General features: G+C 33.5%; 1 protein-coding gene and 1 long non-coding RNA gene across 11 annotated transcripts in view; both read right to left on the bottom strand.

Annotated features, from left to right (window-relative positions):
• Positions 1-17,429, bottom strand: part of LOC147022705 (uncharacterized) — a 204,790-nt gene that overhangs the window by 68,501 nt on the left and 118,860 nt on the right. The window lies entirely within an intron of this gene.
• On the bottom strand, positions 7,386-11,301 carry LOC147022706 (uncharacterized). Its single transcript, XR_015059877.1, has 2 exons — positions 9,383-11,301; positions 7,386-9,285 (listed from the first exon to the last, which is right to left on the bottom strand). It is a non-coding gene; the product is annotated as an uncharacterized LOC147022706 (long non-coding RNA).

Here is a 17,429-nt window from a genome sequence, read left to right as displayed (position 1 = left end):
ATGAAGCACACGACTGAAAAATATAAATATATTGTTGTGAAACAAGATGAGATATTAAGGGATATATTTTTTGTTTTATAAACAATTACATATATAAATGACAACTATTATTATAAATCTTGTGGGTAAATCTGCTTCTGGAAAAAACTTTCATAAATCAAGGTTCTTGTGTAGTACAAATGAGAATATTGTAAATTTACTTAAAAAACACCCCGTGATACGCATTGTATCAACAACAACTAGAGCAATAAGACCTGGAGAAGTAAAAGGTGAAGATTATCACTATATTTCAGTGGAGGAACATATGCGATTGAGGAATGAAGGACAAATATTTGAGGAGGTTTCTCTTGGTACAACAAAATATTCACATTGTAAGAGTGAGTTAAAGAAACTAAAATCTGGTGGTGTTGGGATATTAGAAACTAATCCAGAAGGAACGAGACAAATTATTAAATATCTGAGCGGAGTGAAGATTTTATCATTCGGTTTTGATGTTGATGAAGAAACTCAACACAAACGTATGAAAAGCAGAGATGCAAGGATTAGTGAAGAAGAAATTACAACTCGCATTAATGTTAATAAAGAATTTGATGAAATATTTAAAGAAAAGGATTTATTTGAACACATCTACTTGAATGATGAAGAAAAGGAAAATTTCCCTGTTGATCTTTACAATTCATTAAATGATATTTTACAATAAATAAATGGATACAAAAGAAAGAGCAAGAAGATTTAAGGAACATCAAGAGTTGGTTTCAAAAGTTGTAAAACAACAGGAAGACATAAAGAAGAAACGCAGACAGAAACTAACGGGCGAAGAAGCATTTGAAAAAAACAAGAGAAATTTTTTAAACCACTTTTAAAAACTTCCCAAGAAAAAATGAAAGATGTTTCCACAGTTCCCACAGTAGAATATACTCCTAGAAAGCTTCAAATGTTAAAAGATTTCAGTCAAATGACGGAGGAAGAATTAGAGCATATTGGAGAATTAGAACATGATGAAGGTTTATTTCAACAACTGGAAGAGATTAATCAACCCCCTGATTATATTGTGAATGCTGTTCAAAACAATGAATATTCAGCGGATTCAAAAACCAAAGCAGGACTCATTCCAACAGAACAACCAGCAATATTTCATCTTGTTCAAGAAAAGGTATTGATATTTAATGATGAATTAAAGTTCTTAAGTTCTGCTCAACCCCCTGTTAAACTAACTCCGAGTTTAATGTTTCTTCTCACAAAAGATGGAAGGCAAGGTTCAACTGTGAGGGATGAATCAAAGTATATTGCTAAACCATTGGATATGGAAAATAATGATGATAGAGTATATATTGATTTGCTGAACACTCTAAATTATAAGGTTATTCTTTCTGGTAAAAGTAGGAAGAATGAGAAGGAGAAACACATTATTCAGGCTTTAAGTATCCTTGGTTCAGGTATTAGTTTTCTTCCAAATGACCCATCGCAATTAGTTAATAGACTGTTATTGTTGTTCGGCAGTAAGAAGGCTGGAAATAACAATTGTTTTAATGAAGCATCAGCCATTTTAGACCAGTTGATGAACATGAAAATAATTAATAAATCTCAATATAAAGACATTTTATCTCATATTAAATAAGATGAGAAGCACAATCCTGAGTTTTAATTTCACAACAAGCGACCACACATCTTCATTCCCATACCCACTACAACTTGACACAACAAAAGAATATGAGGCATCTTTATTGTCCATGGAGACTTATAATACCTTATTTAATATAACCGAGAAAAATGACAAGTTTAGTTATAATCCGGGAAGTGGATACAAAACGATAACAGTCTCACACTGAGCATACGAGATTTCTCAAATATCTTCCGAAATTGCTCGTCTTATGAAAGAACAGGGTGATGAACCAAAAAATATTATTATAAACATTCAAAAACATACTTCAAAATCAACGATTAAAGTTAAAAATAACTACAAGGTTGATTTCACAATTGATAATTCATTTAGAGAGTTATTAGGTTTCTCCTCAAAAAAGATTGAAACTAATGGGACGTTTTACAGTGATAATGTCATTCAAATATCCTCAGGAATAAATTCGGTGTTAATTCACTGTGATTTGATTGATGGTGCTTATAATGATGGATTAAAAACAAATACAATATTTTCATTCAGCGCATACTCAACCCCAATTGGTTATAAATTCAATATGGAGCCTAAAAATTTGGTTTATCTACCTGTGTCAGGAAAAACCATACACAGAGTAAATTTTAGGATAACCGACCAAGATAATCGTGTGATTTCTTTTAATGGAGAAGTTATATCCATCAGAATTCACCTACGTGAAGTTTTTCAATAAATAAATACGATGGTTATTGTGAGGAAGCACGAGTTGGGAAAATATAAAATAATTACAGGGGATGGGATGTTCCTTTCCCCGTACTACAAGGGTGAAGGTATGTATCTTGGTGGAGGATACTATCAACCTAAGAGACAAAGGGGTGTTGGACATCAATTTAGAGGAGATGGGATAATTGATACTCTCATGGGTATTGGTTCAACTATTCTTAAACATAAAGACCTAATTGGTTCAACTGCTTCTGCTGTGGGAAATGTAGCAGGTGCTGTAAAGAGTATAAAAGATGCTCAGAAAGAATCTCATAAATTACAAGCAATAAAAGAAATTAAGAAAGGTAAAACTCAGTTGTCCCCCAAGAACGACAGAAAATAATTCAAATACTTGGATCAGGGTTTCAAAAGTTTTAACATCTTTTTTCCTAAATAAATACAAGTATGGAAGCAATTGATAGTATCTATGATTTGGATGATACTATTATTATCTCAAACTCCACTAAAAAAGAAGATTACTTCAAGGTAAATGCAATAACTGGAACAGACTGGAATACAAATGGTACAAAAAGTTTTGAAATAAATAATCAACAAACCTATTTGAATCTCTCCGAAAGTTTCTTGTTGTGTAAATTTAAATTCACTAAGGCTGGGAATAACACAAACGCTACACTTGTAAATGATTTCTTCTGGAAAATGTTTGATAGTGTGCGATTGTATATTGGAACACAAGAAGTTGAAGCGGTTGATTATGTCTCTGCTGTATCTGAAATGATGAAATTTACACTCTATACATTCAGTGATAGAATGGGAAAGGGGTCTGTCGAAGGTTTTATTCCTGATATGTCAACGGGAACAAACACAGACCCTGGATATATTCAAAGGAAAGGAATGTATAATGATGATACAAAAGCAGAAAATAGTTTTACTGTGGCAGTTCCTCTTAAAGGTATATTTGGATTGTGTGATTATGATAAAGTTCTGTATGGTCTTAAAATTAGATTTCAACTACAAAGGAATGATAATGAAAATAGATTGCTTTTTGGTGTTGGTAATGCTTTTGGTGATCAGAATAAATTTGTAATTGAGGAGATGAGTTGGTATATCAGTGAATATACTCCTAATCTTAAAACAGAAGAGATGTTGAATCGAAGACTTAACTCAAAAAAACCACTCAGTGTATCATACCTCAAAAGAAGATGTCAACACGTTAAACTCAATCAAACTACTTACACGTGGAATTTGGGTGTTCTGGAAGGAAAGCCACGATATCTGTGGATGATTTTTAAAAAGCCAGATGGTGATACTGCGACTGATAAGAATAATGCATTGAGTGATAATGCTAAGGTGAAACAACTTCGCGTTTCTCTAGATGGAACATTTTATCCACGAGATAGATTGGAAATTAATTGGGAAAAAATGATTTTGCTGAAGCATACAAGTCTTACCAAAAGGTGTGTGAAAGTAATGGAAATAAAGAACCTATTTTGGATATGACAGCATTTAAAAGTTTGTATACAATCTATACGTTTGACCTGAGCGCTCAAAAAGAAACTATAAAGTCTAATCGAGTGGATACTTCCCTATACATTGAAAGAGGAGAGAGTGAAGAAGTTGATACATATTGTTTGCTTTTGGAAGAAACAGAATTGCAGATTAATACAGATAATGGTGTGATGATTAGTCTCACATAATTTTTTTGTTAAATAAATGAGTGGCAAAGTACCAACTGGGGTATATGTTAATCAAATCAATCTTCATAAACTATCATCTTGTGTTCAAAATCAAAAGCCTTGTACGATTAACGTTAATACAATTCAGAGAAAAGGAGCAGTAAGAATTGATGTTTTGCTCACAAGAGAACAGGTTAAAATCTTGAATGACACTGGCTCACTTAAAAGTAAAATGACAAAACCAATGTTGAAAAAATATTCAATAAGAGAGACGAGTGGAGGATTTCTCCCATTTCTAATTCCTTTATTTGCTGGTTTAAGTGCGGTTGGAGCATTGACGGGTGGTATTTCAACAGCGGTCAAAACTGCCAACGAAAGGAAGGCTCAACTCCAGGCTCAAAAAGAATTGGAAAGACATAACAAAGAGTTGGAGAAACAAATTAGTGGAAGTGGTGTAATTGTAGATTTTGCTGAAAAACTTGAAGGTCTGCCTGATAAAGCGAGATTGTTAGTTGGAGATATGCTTTCTTCTATAGCACAAGCAGGTGTAAAATTAACGAAAAGAGGTAATGGATTATATCTTTCTAATAAATAAATGAGCATTGATGAGTGGTTGAAAGAATTTGGAAAGAATACAACATCAAATTTACAACTTGCCAAATATTGTAAGAAATTAAAAATTCATAATGTGGTTATTTGTATGAGAGATGAATTAACAAATGTGTCGAAACATACAAAGAATATTATTATGAACTTAGAAGATAATGATGAGAACGGTTCTCATTGGGTTTGTATTTTTAATAGTCAAGACAAATATTATTTTGATAGTTTTGGTCTTCCACCACCTGTTGAAGTCATAAAATTCTTACAGAATGGTGTTTATCAAACATTTCAAGTCCAAGAATTAAATTCCAAGTGTTGTGGTCAATTATGTCTATATGTGTTATTTCAACTCAACAAAAATAAAAAATTTTATGATATTATTTTTAATCTAATATAAATGACTTATGTTGGTAAAGATGGTTCTATCTTTGGTGTATCTCAAGAACTGGATATTGATTTATCAAATTATTACACAAAGGCACAGGCTGAACGACATAAATATAATATAAACAAAAATATTAACATGAAAAATGCTTATAAATTAAAAAATTATCCAAGCCCGACTGACGCGAATGACTTGGTGAGATTAAGCGATTTATCACAATATATATATACTTAAATAAAACGGCTGTGTATTCTAAAGATACAGAAGTGTTGATATTATCTCCAGGTCATACAGAATTCACAGTTCGAATTAAAATAAATTTTTATAAAGAAGGGCGTATCGTTTGTATGAGAATAGAACAATGGGGGTATGATATGAATGATTTAGGGTATAATTGGTCATTTAAAATTAACCTCGAAGACCTGGAACAATTAAATCAGTCTCGTAAGGAAGAATATTATCCACTTGGTATCGAGAATGAGTTTTGTGGAGCCACGATTAGTAAACAACAAATAAAAGAATTTAATAAGGGTAAATATAATAATGGTTTTGCCCTTGTTTATCTCATGAAAACAGAAAAAACAGGATTATATATAATAAGTAAGGAAATACAAAATGATTTAACTATGGGAAGATGGGGAGGTGTTTCGTGCCATAATATTATTCTAACATATATTTCTAATACATAAATGACAGCAAGAAGGCTTCAAGAAAATTATCATTTCTGTGTTCAAGCATACCTTCAAGAAAAGGGTATTCGGTATTTTAATAAATATGTTCTACAACATAAGAATGAGGTATTTTCAATAAAAGATTGGCATTATGCTGATGTTGATAAACCGACAACTTTAGATTTAATTAGAATGTTAAATAATGAAAAAATTATAAGGTTAAGAAAAGGTAAGGCTCTTTTAGAAATTCAAAAGAAATTTTATTGGTTTCCTGTTGTAAAAAAATTATTTTGGATACAGGAATAACAAGAAATCCTGATGAATATATGTATAATATTCTATGGGGTGTAAACGATTCAAGTATAGTAAGGGATGAGGAAGGAGTTGAAGAAGAGAGGGAAGAGGAGGAAAAGGAGAAGGAGGAAAGAGAGAATAGAGAGAGGGAGGAAAGAGAGAGAATGAATAAATATCAAAATATGGAAACCAGTGAGATTCAAAAAAGAATAGAGGTATTAAAGAAATTAACTTATCTCACCAGGGAGGAATACAAAGAATTAAAAAGTCTATTTGCAATACTTTCGACAAGACTATCGACATCGAGAAGACATGTATTTTAATTCAAGTTTTTTCTTAAATAAATGGAGGAGAGAGTGAAGGCATTTCTAAGGATTCTTTATGTTTTAAAAATTAAGATTCAAATGTGCATGTTGGAAACTAAAAAGGTTTTTGCACTCTGCAGAAATTTTTCTCATAAATAAATGAGTTATTGTCTCAAATGTAAAAGAAAACTAATACTAAAAATATTTCATATATTAAAAGTAAAAATAACAGGGTTATACAAAAAGGTATATGTTCGGTGTGTGGTTCAAAAAAAAATCAATTTATCTCCAAACACAAACTCGGAGGAGATATACAAAAGTTTTTATCAGGAAGTAAATTTACAACTACTGGAATACCAAGGGAATTACATCTTCCAGGTTATTCTTTCTGTGGTCCAGGCACAAACTTAGATAAAAGATTAGATGAGGCAGACAATCCTAAATCCTGGAGTAAACCAATCAATAGAGTTGATGAAGTGTGCATGAAACACGATATTGATTATGGGAATACCACAACGTTGGAAGAAAAGCATGAAGCCGATAGAGAAATGTTATATAATTTGTCTCTGATACAAAATCCAACCTTGAGAGAAAAAGTTGATAGGTTCATCGTGAAGAAGATGATTAGTGCTAAATTGAAACTTGGACTTGGAAATTCAAAAAACTTATAGGCTCTAATGATGCCATTAAGACTGAAGAGCAATTAGCTGATGAATTACATAAACCAATATTCACAAAGTTTCAGAGAAGGAAAGTTTATTCCAAGGAAGTTGATTATATCTGGTCTGCTGATTTGATTGAACTCAATAATGATAAGGGGTACAAGTATGCTTTAACCGTTATTGATTTGAGGAGTAGATATGCGTGGGTTGTCCCTTTAAAAAACAAAACAGGTAATACTCTTATGTTAGCTTTTCAACAGATATTTAATAAAAGTAAGAGAAAACCTAAGAAATTGTGGACTGATGAGGGTAGAGAGTTTTATAACAAGACATTTATGAATTTTCTAAAAAATAACAGTATTACATTATACAGTACCTTTAATGAAGGGAAGGCAGTTGTTGTTGAACGTTTTAATCGTACCTTAAAAGAGAGACTATATAAAAAATTCACACAACTCGGTTCACAACAATGGTTATCTTTTATTCAGGATATTGTGGATAAGTATAATGACACGATTCACACGTCAACGAATATGAAGCCATCAGAAACATTTACAAAATTAAAATATGAAAAAGAGATTAATGTCAGAAAACCTAAGTTCAAAGTTGGTGATATCGTAAGAATATATAGGTGGAAATCTCATTTTGAAAAGGGTTTTACTGAACGATGGACGAAAGAACTTTTTAAAATTGTTGATGTAATAGATACAGTTCCTTGGACTTATAAAATATATGATTTGGAAGGGGAAGAGATTTTAGGTTCATTTTATTCACAGGAATTACAAAAGACAAAACTAAGCAGATAATACACCGTTGTGGACACTCGAGGGCCAAGTCCGAGGTGTATAACAGTATATAATGTGTGTCAAGGGGGACGTTCTTAGATCTGTGAACCCCAAACACAGAATCCTCAACTGAATAGTCAAGGCTTAACTTTTGTTTGTGTGTGTGTGTGCAATGGGAGCAATAGGTTGGCGCTTCACTCCCTCCTACTATACACCGTTGTGGACACTCGAGGGCCAAGTCCGAGGTGTATAACAGTATATAATGTGTGTCAAGGGGGACGTTCTTAGATCTGTGAACCCCAAACACAGAATCCTCAACTGAATAGTCAAGGCTTAACTTTTGTTTGTTGATGTGTATGTGTGTGTGTCCCAACCCTCACATTCAAAATCTCAACCCCAACCCTCACATTCAAAATCTCAACCCCAACTCAATCCTCGCCCAACACAATGTCTTTTTCAAAATGAGATTTCCACCTATATATATATATATATATATATATTTTTACGTTTTTTTTTCTTCTTCCAATTCTGTCTTTTAAGGCTTTCAGGTTTGATGATGTAGAAAGAGGGAGTAAGCCTGCACTTTCTTCCCAGAACTTTCTTGATCTTGCTCCCATCAAGCACCATCCGACAAAGAACTACATCGATAGGTTTAGATCCCAAAGAGTGATAGCAACTCCAAAAGTCTCCAAAATATAAATAAATAAAATAATAATAATAATAAATAAATAAATAAATAAATAAAAGCCCCCAAAAAAGTTTCAAGTGTCCAACATAAACCCAACTTTCCAAGTCTTCAAGGTATAACCACATTCCCGTTGAGTTTCCAAGATATGTATCACATTGTGAGTTATCAATCCAGAACCCACATTTCAAGTATTCAAAGTAAAACCAACTTACAAAGTCTCTTAAGGATAACTCATTTACTGATTTTTTCAAAATTTGTGAGTCTCCAAGGTAGGACCCATATTTAGAACCATCTTGGCAGAACCCTTTTCCTGAGTCTCCAAGGTAGTTATTTAAACCATCAAGGCAGAACTCATTTACTGATTTTTTCAAAATTTGTGAGTCTCCAAGGTAGGCCCCATATTTAGAACCATCTTGGCAGAACCCTTTTCCTGAGTCTCCAAGGTAGTTATTTAAACCATCAAGGCAGAACTCATTTACTGATTTTTTCAAAATTTGTGAGTCTCCAAGGTAGGCCCCATATTTAGAACCATCTTGGCAGAACCCTTTTCCTGAGTCTCCAAGGTAGTTATTTAAACCATCAAGGCAGAACTCATTTACTGATTTTTTCAAAATTTGTGAGTCTCCAAGGTAAAACTTGTATTCTGGCTCATCAAGGTATAACTTGTTCAGTGGGTATTGTCTTGATAACTCACAATGAGTACTATTGCTGTAAAACTCTTTTTCAGGATTTTGCTGGTCTCCAAGGTATAACTCTTTGGTTGGGTCATCAAGGACGAACTCGTTCTGTGGGTCTTGGTCGCTCATAAGGTCTTCAACCAAGCCAACAATTTCGCCCCAAGTTGTAGCAAAAACAGTATTTTCATTTCGTATTTCAGACACAATTTCCTGTGAGAGAAAATAATAATGTATTAATTAAGTTATTTAATTATTAAATGAGTATGCTTCAATCAAAGTTTGAAAATAGGAAAATAAAAAATCTTACCTCAATAGATAAGAGGTTTGAATCCAGTTCATCAACTTGAAGGTTTAGTTCCATAGAAGACAGAGAGTTCCAAGGAACACCAAAGTCATCCCACTCAAGGTCTTCAACCAAGCCAACAATTTCCCCCAAGTTGTAGCAAAAGCAGTATTTTCATTTCGTATTTCAGACACAATTTCCTGTGAGAGAAAATAATAATGTATTAATTAAGTTATTTAATTATTAAATGAGTATGCTTCAATCAAAGTTTGAAAATAGGAAAATAAAAAATCTTACCTCAATAGATAAGAGGTTTGAATCCAGTTCATCAACTTGAAGGTTTAGTTCCATAGAAGACAGACAGTTCGAGCCAAGCACACAGAACACCATTGCCAGCAAAAACAAATGTTTAAAATGGAGCCTGGGTTTGAAGCTTTTATAGAGAAAGACTGGTGGGTGTGGTTTCCTTTGGAAATTCCCTGGGCAAGCCTAGGCAAGCCTTCATTGGGAAATTTTTCAAAACCATAACATCCTGTAATTTTCTAGTGATTTCTTTGTGAGTCAGAGATGAACTGGAAATGATGTAAGAGTGGGCGGGGCTCAGCAAAAGTAGGCGGAGCTTAGGAAAAGTGGGCGTAGCTTAGAAAAATACCTTATGAAAAGTGGGCGGAGCTTAGCAAAAGTGGGCGGAGCTTAGCAAAAGTGGGCGTGGCTTAGAAAAATACCTTATGAAAAGTGGGCGGAGCTTAGCAAAAGTGGGCGGGGCTTAGGAAAAGTGGGCGTGGCTTAGAAAAAATACATTATGAAAAGTGGGCGGAGCTTAGGAAAAGTGGGCGTGGTTTAGAAAAAATACCTTATGAAAAGTGGGCGGAGCTTAACAAAAGTGGGCGGGGCTTAAAGAAAAGTGGGCGGGGCTTTATTGAATACCTTGTGGAAAGTGGGCGGGGCTTAACAAAAGTGGGCGGGGCTTAAAGAAAAGTGGGCGGGGCTTAACAAAAAATAACCTGTGGCTCAGGTGGTGGTCAGATGAGAGCATTAAGAGAAGTTTATCATTTCGTAATGGCACAAATGGGGTATCTTAAAAAATATAAAGATTCAAATGTTTTGTTTATCAATATTTTAGATGGGGATTATTGTGCAAAGAAAATTAAACTATTGAAGGAATTTGAGAATGAACAAATCTTTATAGGTTCAATGAGTGAGCTGTTCAATTCAATGAGGTTCAACCTCCAAGTTAAAAGGGGAGACAAATAAATATACCTTGGGATAAAAAGGGGGGTTTATTTTTAGGGAAAAAAAATATGAATCGCTGAAAATCCCCCATTCATTTACATGGGGAAAAGTGAGCCAGAATCAGTATTCTTACCCTACTCTTGTGTGGGTGGGGCTTGTGTGGGCGGGGTTTATGTGGGTGGAGCTTGTGTGGGAGGGGTTTATGTGGACAGGGTTTATGTGTGTGGAGTTTTTGTGTGGAGCTTGTGTAGGCAGGGCTTATGTGGGAGGGGTTTATGTGGGCAGGGTTTATGTGGGCAGGGGTTTATGTGGGTGGGGCTTGTGTGGGAGGGGTGAATGTGCATGAGGCTTATGTGGATGAGGTTTGTGTGAATAAATGGATGGGTGGAGAGATGGGGGGATGGGTGGATGAGTGGAGCTTGTGTGGATGGGTGGATAATTTTTTAATTAAATAAACATGTTGTGTGTGTGGGGAACTAATTAACTAATCACTAATTATGTGAATATGATGAATATGGGTGGAGCTTGTGTGGGGTTTGTGTGTGTGGAGCTTGTGTGGAGTTTTTGTGTGGAGCTTGTGTGGGGCTTGTGTGGGGTTTGTGTGGGGTTTGTGTGGGTGGGGCTTCGGTGGGAGGGGCGTGTGTGGGCGGAGTCAAAAGGGGCGGAGTCAAAAAATTTCAATTTATTGGAGCTTGTGGGGGGGGTGTGTGGTGGGGTGTGTGGTGGGGTTTGTGTGGGGTTTGTGTGGGCGGGGGCTTGTGTGGGCGGGGCTTGTGTGGGTGGAGTCAAAAAGGGGCGGAGTCAAAAAATTTCAATTTATCTTTGTCTTTTGTAATTCCTGTGAATAAAATGAACCTAAAATCTCTTCCCCTTCCAAATCATATATCTTATAAGTCCAAGGAACCGTATCTATTACATCAACAATTTTAAAAAAGTTCTTTCGTCCATCGTTTAGTAAAACCCTTTTCAAAATGAGATTTCCACCTATATATTCTTACGATATCACCAACTTTGAACTTAGGTTTTCTGACATTAATCTCTTTTTCATATTTTAATTTTGTAAATGTTTCTGATGGTTTCATATTTGTTGCCGTGTGAATCGTGTCATTATACTTATCCACAATATCCTGAATAAAAGATGACCATTGTTGTGAACCGAGTTGTGTGAATTTTTTATATAGTCTCTCTTTTAAGGTACGATTAAAACGTTCAACAACAACTGCCTTCCCTTCATTAAAGGTACTGTATAATGTAATACTGTTATTTTTTAGAAAATTCATAAATGTCTTGTTATAAAACTCTCTACCCTCATCAGTCCACAATTTTTTAGGTTTTCTCTTACTTTTATAAATATCTGTTGAAAAGCTAACATAAGAGTATTACCTGTTTTGTTTTTTAAAGAGACAACCCATGCATATCTACTCCTCAAATCAATAACGGTTAAAGCATACTTGTACCCCTTATCATTATTGAGTTCAATCAAATCAGCAGACCAGATATAATCTACTTCCTTGGAATAAACTTTCCTTCTCTGAAACTTTGTGAATATTGGTTTATGTAATTCATCAGCTAATTGCTCTTCAGTCTTAATGACATCATTAGAGCCTTTAAGTTTTTTGAATTTCCAAGTCCAAGTTTCAATTTAGCACTGATCATCTTCTTCACAATGAACCGATCAACTTTTTCTCTCAAGGTTGGATTTTGTATCAGAGACAAATTATACAACATTTCTCTATCGGCTTCATGCTTTTCTTCCAACGTTGTGGTATTCCCATAATCTATATCGTGTCTCATGCACACTTCATCAACTCTATTGAGAGGCTTACTCCAGGATTTAGGATTGTCTGCCTCATCTAATCTTTTATCCAAGTTTGTGCCTGGACCACAGAAAGAATACCCTGGAAGATGTAATTCCCCTGGTATTCCAGTAGTTGTAAATTTACTTCCTGATAAAAACTTTTGTATATCTCCTCCTAGTTTGTGTTGGGAGATAAATTGATTTTTTTTTGAACCACACACCGAACATATACCTTTTTGTATAACCCTGTTATTTTTACTTTTAATATATGAAATATTTTTAGTATTAGTTTTCTTTTTACATTTGAGACAATAACTCATTTATTTATGAGAAAAAATTCCTGCAGAGTGCAAAAACCTTTTTAGTTTCCAACATGCACATTTGAATCTTAATTTTTAAAACATAAAGAATCCTTAGAAATGCCTTCACTCTCTCCCCCATTTAATAAAAGAAAAAAAAAAATGAAAAACTTGAATTAAAATACATATCTTCTCGATGTCAATAGTCTTGTCGAAAGTATTGTAAATAGACTTATCAATTCTTTGTTTTCCTCCTCGGTGGGTTGAGTTATTTTCTGTAATACCCCTATTCTTTTTTGAATCTCACTGGTTTCCATATTTTGATATTTATTCATCCACTCTCTTTCCTCCCTCTCCTCCCTCTCTCTCTCTTCTCCCTTTCATCCCTCTCTCTCTTCTCTCTTTCCTCCTTCTCTTTCTTCTCCCTCTCCTCCTTCTCTCTCTTCTCCTTTTCCTCCTCTTCCCTCTCTTCTTCAACTCCTTCCTCATCCCTTACTATCCTTGAATCGCTTACACCCCATAGAATATTATACATATATTCATCAGGATTTCTTGTTATTCCTGTATCCAAAATAATTTTTTTTACAACAGGAAACCAATAAAATTTCTTTTGAATTTCTAAAAGAGCCTTACCTTTTCTTAACTTTATAATTTTTTCATTATTTAACATTCTAATTAAATCTAAAGTTGTTGGTTTATCAACATCAGCATAATGCCAATCTTTTATTGAAAATACCTCATTCTTATGTTGTAGAACATATTTATTAAAATACCGAATAACCTTTTCTTGAAGGTATGCTTGAACACAGAAATGATAATTTTCTTGAAGCCTTCTTGCTGTCATTTATGTATTCGAAATATATGTTAGAATAATATTATGGCACGAAACACCTCCCCATCTTCCCATAGTTAAATCATTTTGTATTTCCTTACTTATTATATATAATCCTGTTTTTTTCTGTTTTCATGAGATAAACAAGGGCAAAACCATTATTATATTTACCCTTATTAAATTCTTTTATTTGTTGTTTACTAATCGTAGCCCCACAAAACTCATTCTCGATACCAAGTGGATAATATTCTTCCTTACGAGACTGATTTAATTGTTCCAGGTCTTCGAGGTTAATTTTAAATGACCAATTATACCCTAAATCATTCATATCATACCCCCATTGTTCTATTCTCATACAAACGATACGCCCTTCTTTATAAAAATTTATTTTAATTCGAACTGTGAATTCTGTATGACCTGGAGATAATATCAACACTTCTGTATCTTTGGAATACACAGCCGTTTTATTTAAGTATATATATATATATATATATATATATATATATATATATATATATATATATATATATATATATATATTGTGATAAATCACTTAATCTCACCAAGTCATTCGCTTCAGTTGGGGTTGGATAATTTTTTAATTTATAAGCATTTTTCATGTTAATATTTTTGGTTATATTATATTTATGTCATTCAGCCTGTGCCTTTGTGTAATAATTTGATAAATCAATATCCAGTTCTTGCGATACACCAAAGATAGAACCATCTTTACCAACATAAATCATTTATATTAGATTAAAAATAATATCATAAAAATTTTTATTTTTGTTGAGTTGAAATAACACATATAGGCATAATTGACCACAACACTTGGAATTTAATTCTTGGACTTGATATGTTTGATAAACACCATTCTGTAAGAATTTTATGACTTCAACAGGTGGCGGATGGCCAAAACTATCAAAATAATATTTGTCTTGACTATTAAAAATACAAACCCAATGAGAACCGGTCCCATTATTATCTTCTAAGTTCATAATAATATTCTTTGTATGTTTCGGCACATTTGTTAATTCATCTCTCATACAAATAACCACATTATGAATTTTTAATTTCTTACAATATTTGGCAAGTTGTAAATTTGATGTTGTATTCTTTCCAAATTCTTTCAACCACTCATCAATGCTCATTTATTTATTAGAAAGATATAATCCATTACCTCTTTTCGTTAATTTTACATCTGCTTGTGCTATAGAAGAAAGCATATCTCCAACTAACAATCTCGCTTTATCAGGCAGACCTTCAAGTTTTTCAGCAAAATCTACAATTACACCACTTCCACTAATTTGTTTCTCCAACTCTTTGTTATGTCTTTCCAATTATTTTTGAGCCTGGATTGAGCCTTCCTTTCGTTGGCAGTTTTCACCGCTGTTGAAATACCACCCGTCAATGCTCCAACCGCACTTAAACCAGCAAATAAAGGAATTAGAAATGGGAGAAATCCTCCACTCATCTCTCTTATTGAATATTTTTTCAACACTGGTTTTGTCATTTTAATTTTAAGTGAGCCAGTGTCATTCAAGATTTTAACCTGTTCTCTTGTGAGAAAAACATCAATTCTTACTGCTCCTTTTCTCTGAATTGTATTAACATTAATCGTACAAGGCTTTTGATTTTGAACACAAGATGATAGTTTATGAAGATTGATTTGATTAACATATACCCCAGTTGGTACTTTGCCACTCATTTATTTAACAAAAAATTATGTGAGACTAATCATCACACCATTATCTGTATTAATCTGCAATTCTGTTTCTTCCAAAAGCAAACAATATGTATCAACTTCTTCACTCTCTCCTCTTTCAATGTATAGGGAAGTATCCACTCGATTAGACTTTATAGTTTCCTTTTGAGCACTCAGGTCAAACGCATAGATTGTATACAAACTTTTAAATGTTGTCATATCCAAAATAGGTTCTTTATTTCCATTACTTTCACACACCTTTTGGTAAGACTTGTATGCTTCAGCAAAATCATTTTTTTCCCAATTAATTTCCAATCTATCTCGTGGGTAAAATGTTCCATCTAGAGAAACGCGAAGTTGTTTCACCTTAGCATTATCACTCAATGCATTATTCTTATCAGTCACAGTATCACCATCTGGCTTTTTAAAAAGATCCACAGATATCGTGGCTTTCCTTCCAGAACACCCAAATTCCACGTGTAAGTAGTTTGATTGAGTTTAACGTGTTGACATCTTCTTTTGAGGTATGATACACTGAGTGGTTTCTTTGAGTTAAGTCTTCGATTCAACATCTCTTCTGTTTTAAGATTAGGAGTATATTCACTGATATACCAACTCATCTCCTCAATTACAAATTTATTCTGTTCACCAAAAGCACTACCAACACCAAAAAGCAATCAATTTTCATTATCATTCCTCTGTAGTTGAAATCTAATTTTAAGGCCATACAGAACTTTATCATGATCACAAAATCCAAATATACCTTCAAGAGGAACTGCCACAGTAAAACTATTTTCTGTTTTTGTATCATCATTATACATTCCTTTCCTTTGTGTATATCCAGGGTCTGTGTTTGTTCCCGTTGACATATCAGGAATAAAACCTTCGACAGACCCCTTTCCCATTCTATCACTGAATGTATAGAGTGTAAATTTTATCATTTCAGATACAGCAGAGACATAATCAACCGCTTCAACTTCTTGTGTTCCAATATACAAACGCACACTATCAAACATTTTCCAGAAGAAATAATTTACAAGTGTAGCGTTTGTGTTATTCCCAGCTTTAGTGAATTTAAATTTACACAACAAGAAACTTTCGGAGAGATTCAAATAGGTTTGTTGATTATTTATTTCAAATTTTTTGTACCATTTGTATTCCAGTCTGTTCCAGTTATTGCATTTACCTTGAAGTAATCTTCTTTTTTAGTGGAGTTTGAGATAATAATAGTGTCATCCAAATCATAGATACTATCAATTGCTTCCATACTTGTATTTATTTAGGAAAAAAAAGATGTTAAAACTTTTGAAACCCTGATCCAAGTATTTGAATTATTTTCTGTCGTTCTTGGGGGGACAACTGAGTTTTGCCTTTCTTAATTTCTTATATTGCTTGTAATTTATGAGATTCCTTCTGAGCATCTTTTATACTCTTTACAGCACCTGCTACATTTCCCACAGCAGAAGTAGTTGAACCAATTAGATCTTTATGTTTAAGAATAGTTGAACCAATACCCATGAGAGTATCAATTATCCCATCTCCTCTAAATTGATGCCCAACACCCCTTTGTCTCTTAGGTTTATAGTATCCTCTACCAAGATACATACCTTTACCCTTGTAGTATGGGGAAAGGAACATCCCATCCCCTGTAATTATTTTATATTTTCCCAACTCGTGTTTCCTCACAATAACCATCGTATTTATTTATTGGAAAACTTCACGTAGGTGAATTCTGATGGATATAACTTCTCCATTTAAAGAAATCACACGATTATCTTGGTCGGTTATCCTAAAATTTACTCTGTGTATGGTTTTTCCTGACACAGGTAGATAAACCAAATTTTTGGGTTCCATATTGAATTTATAACCAATTGGGGTTGAGTATGCGCTGAATGAAAATATTGTATTTGTTTTTTTCCCATCATTATAAGCACCATCAATCAAATCACAGTGAATTAACACCGAATTTATTCCTGAGGATATTTGAATGACATTATCACTGTAAAACGTCCCATTAGTTTCAATCTTTTTTGAGGAGAAACCCAATAACTCTCTAAATGAATTATCAATTGTGAAATCAACCTTGTAGTTATTTTTAACTTTAATCGTTGATTTTGAAGTATGTTTTTGAATGTGTATAACAATATTTTTTGGTTCATCACCCTGTTCTTTTATAAGACGAGCAATTTCGGAAGATATTTGAG

This window comes from Eptatretus burgeri, chromosome 7 (assembly GCF_056783735.1).
Source record: "Eptatretus burgeri isolate ZD-2024b chromosome 7, Ebu_testis_v1, whole genome shotgun sequence".
NCBI classification, from domain to species: domain Eukaryota; kingdom Metazoa; phylum Chordata; class Myxini; order Myxiniformes; family Myxinidae; genus Eptatretus; species Eptatretus burgeri.
The sequence above is the reverse complement of the archived record's forward strand: the minus strand, read 5'-3'. Positions and strand labels throughout refer to the sequence as shown.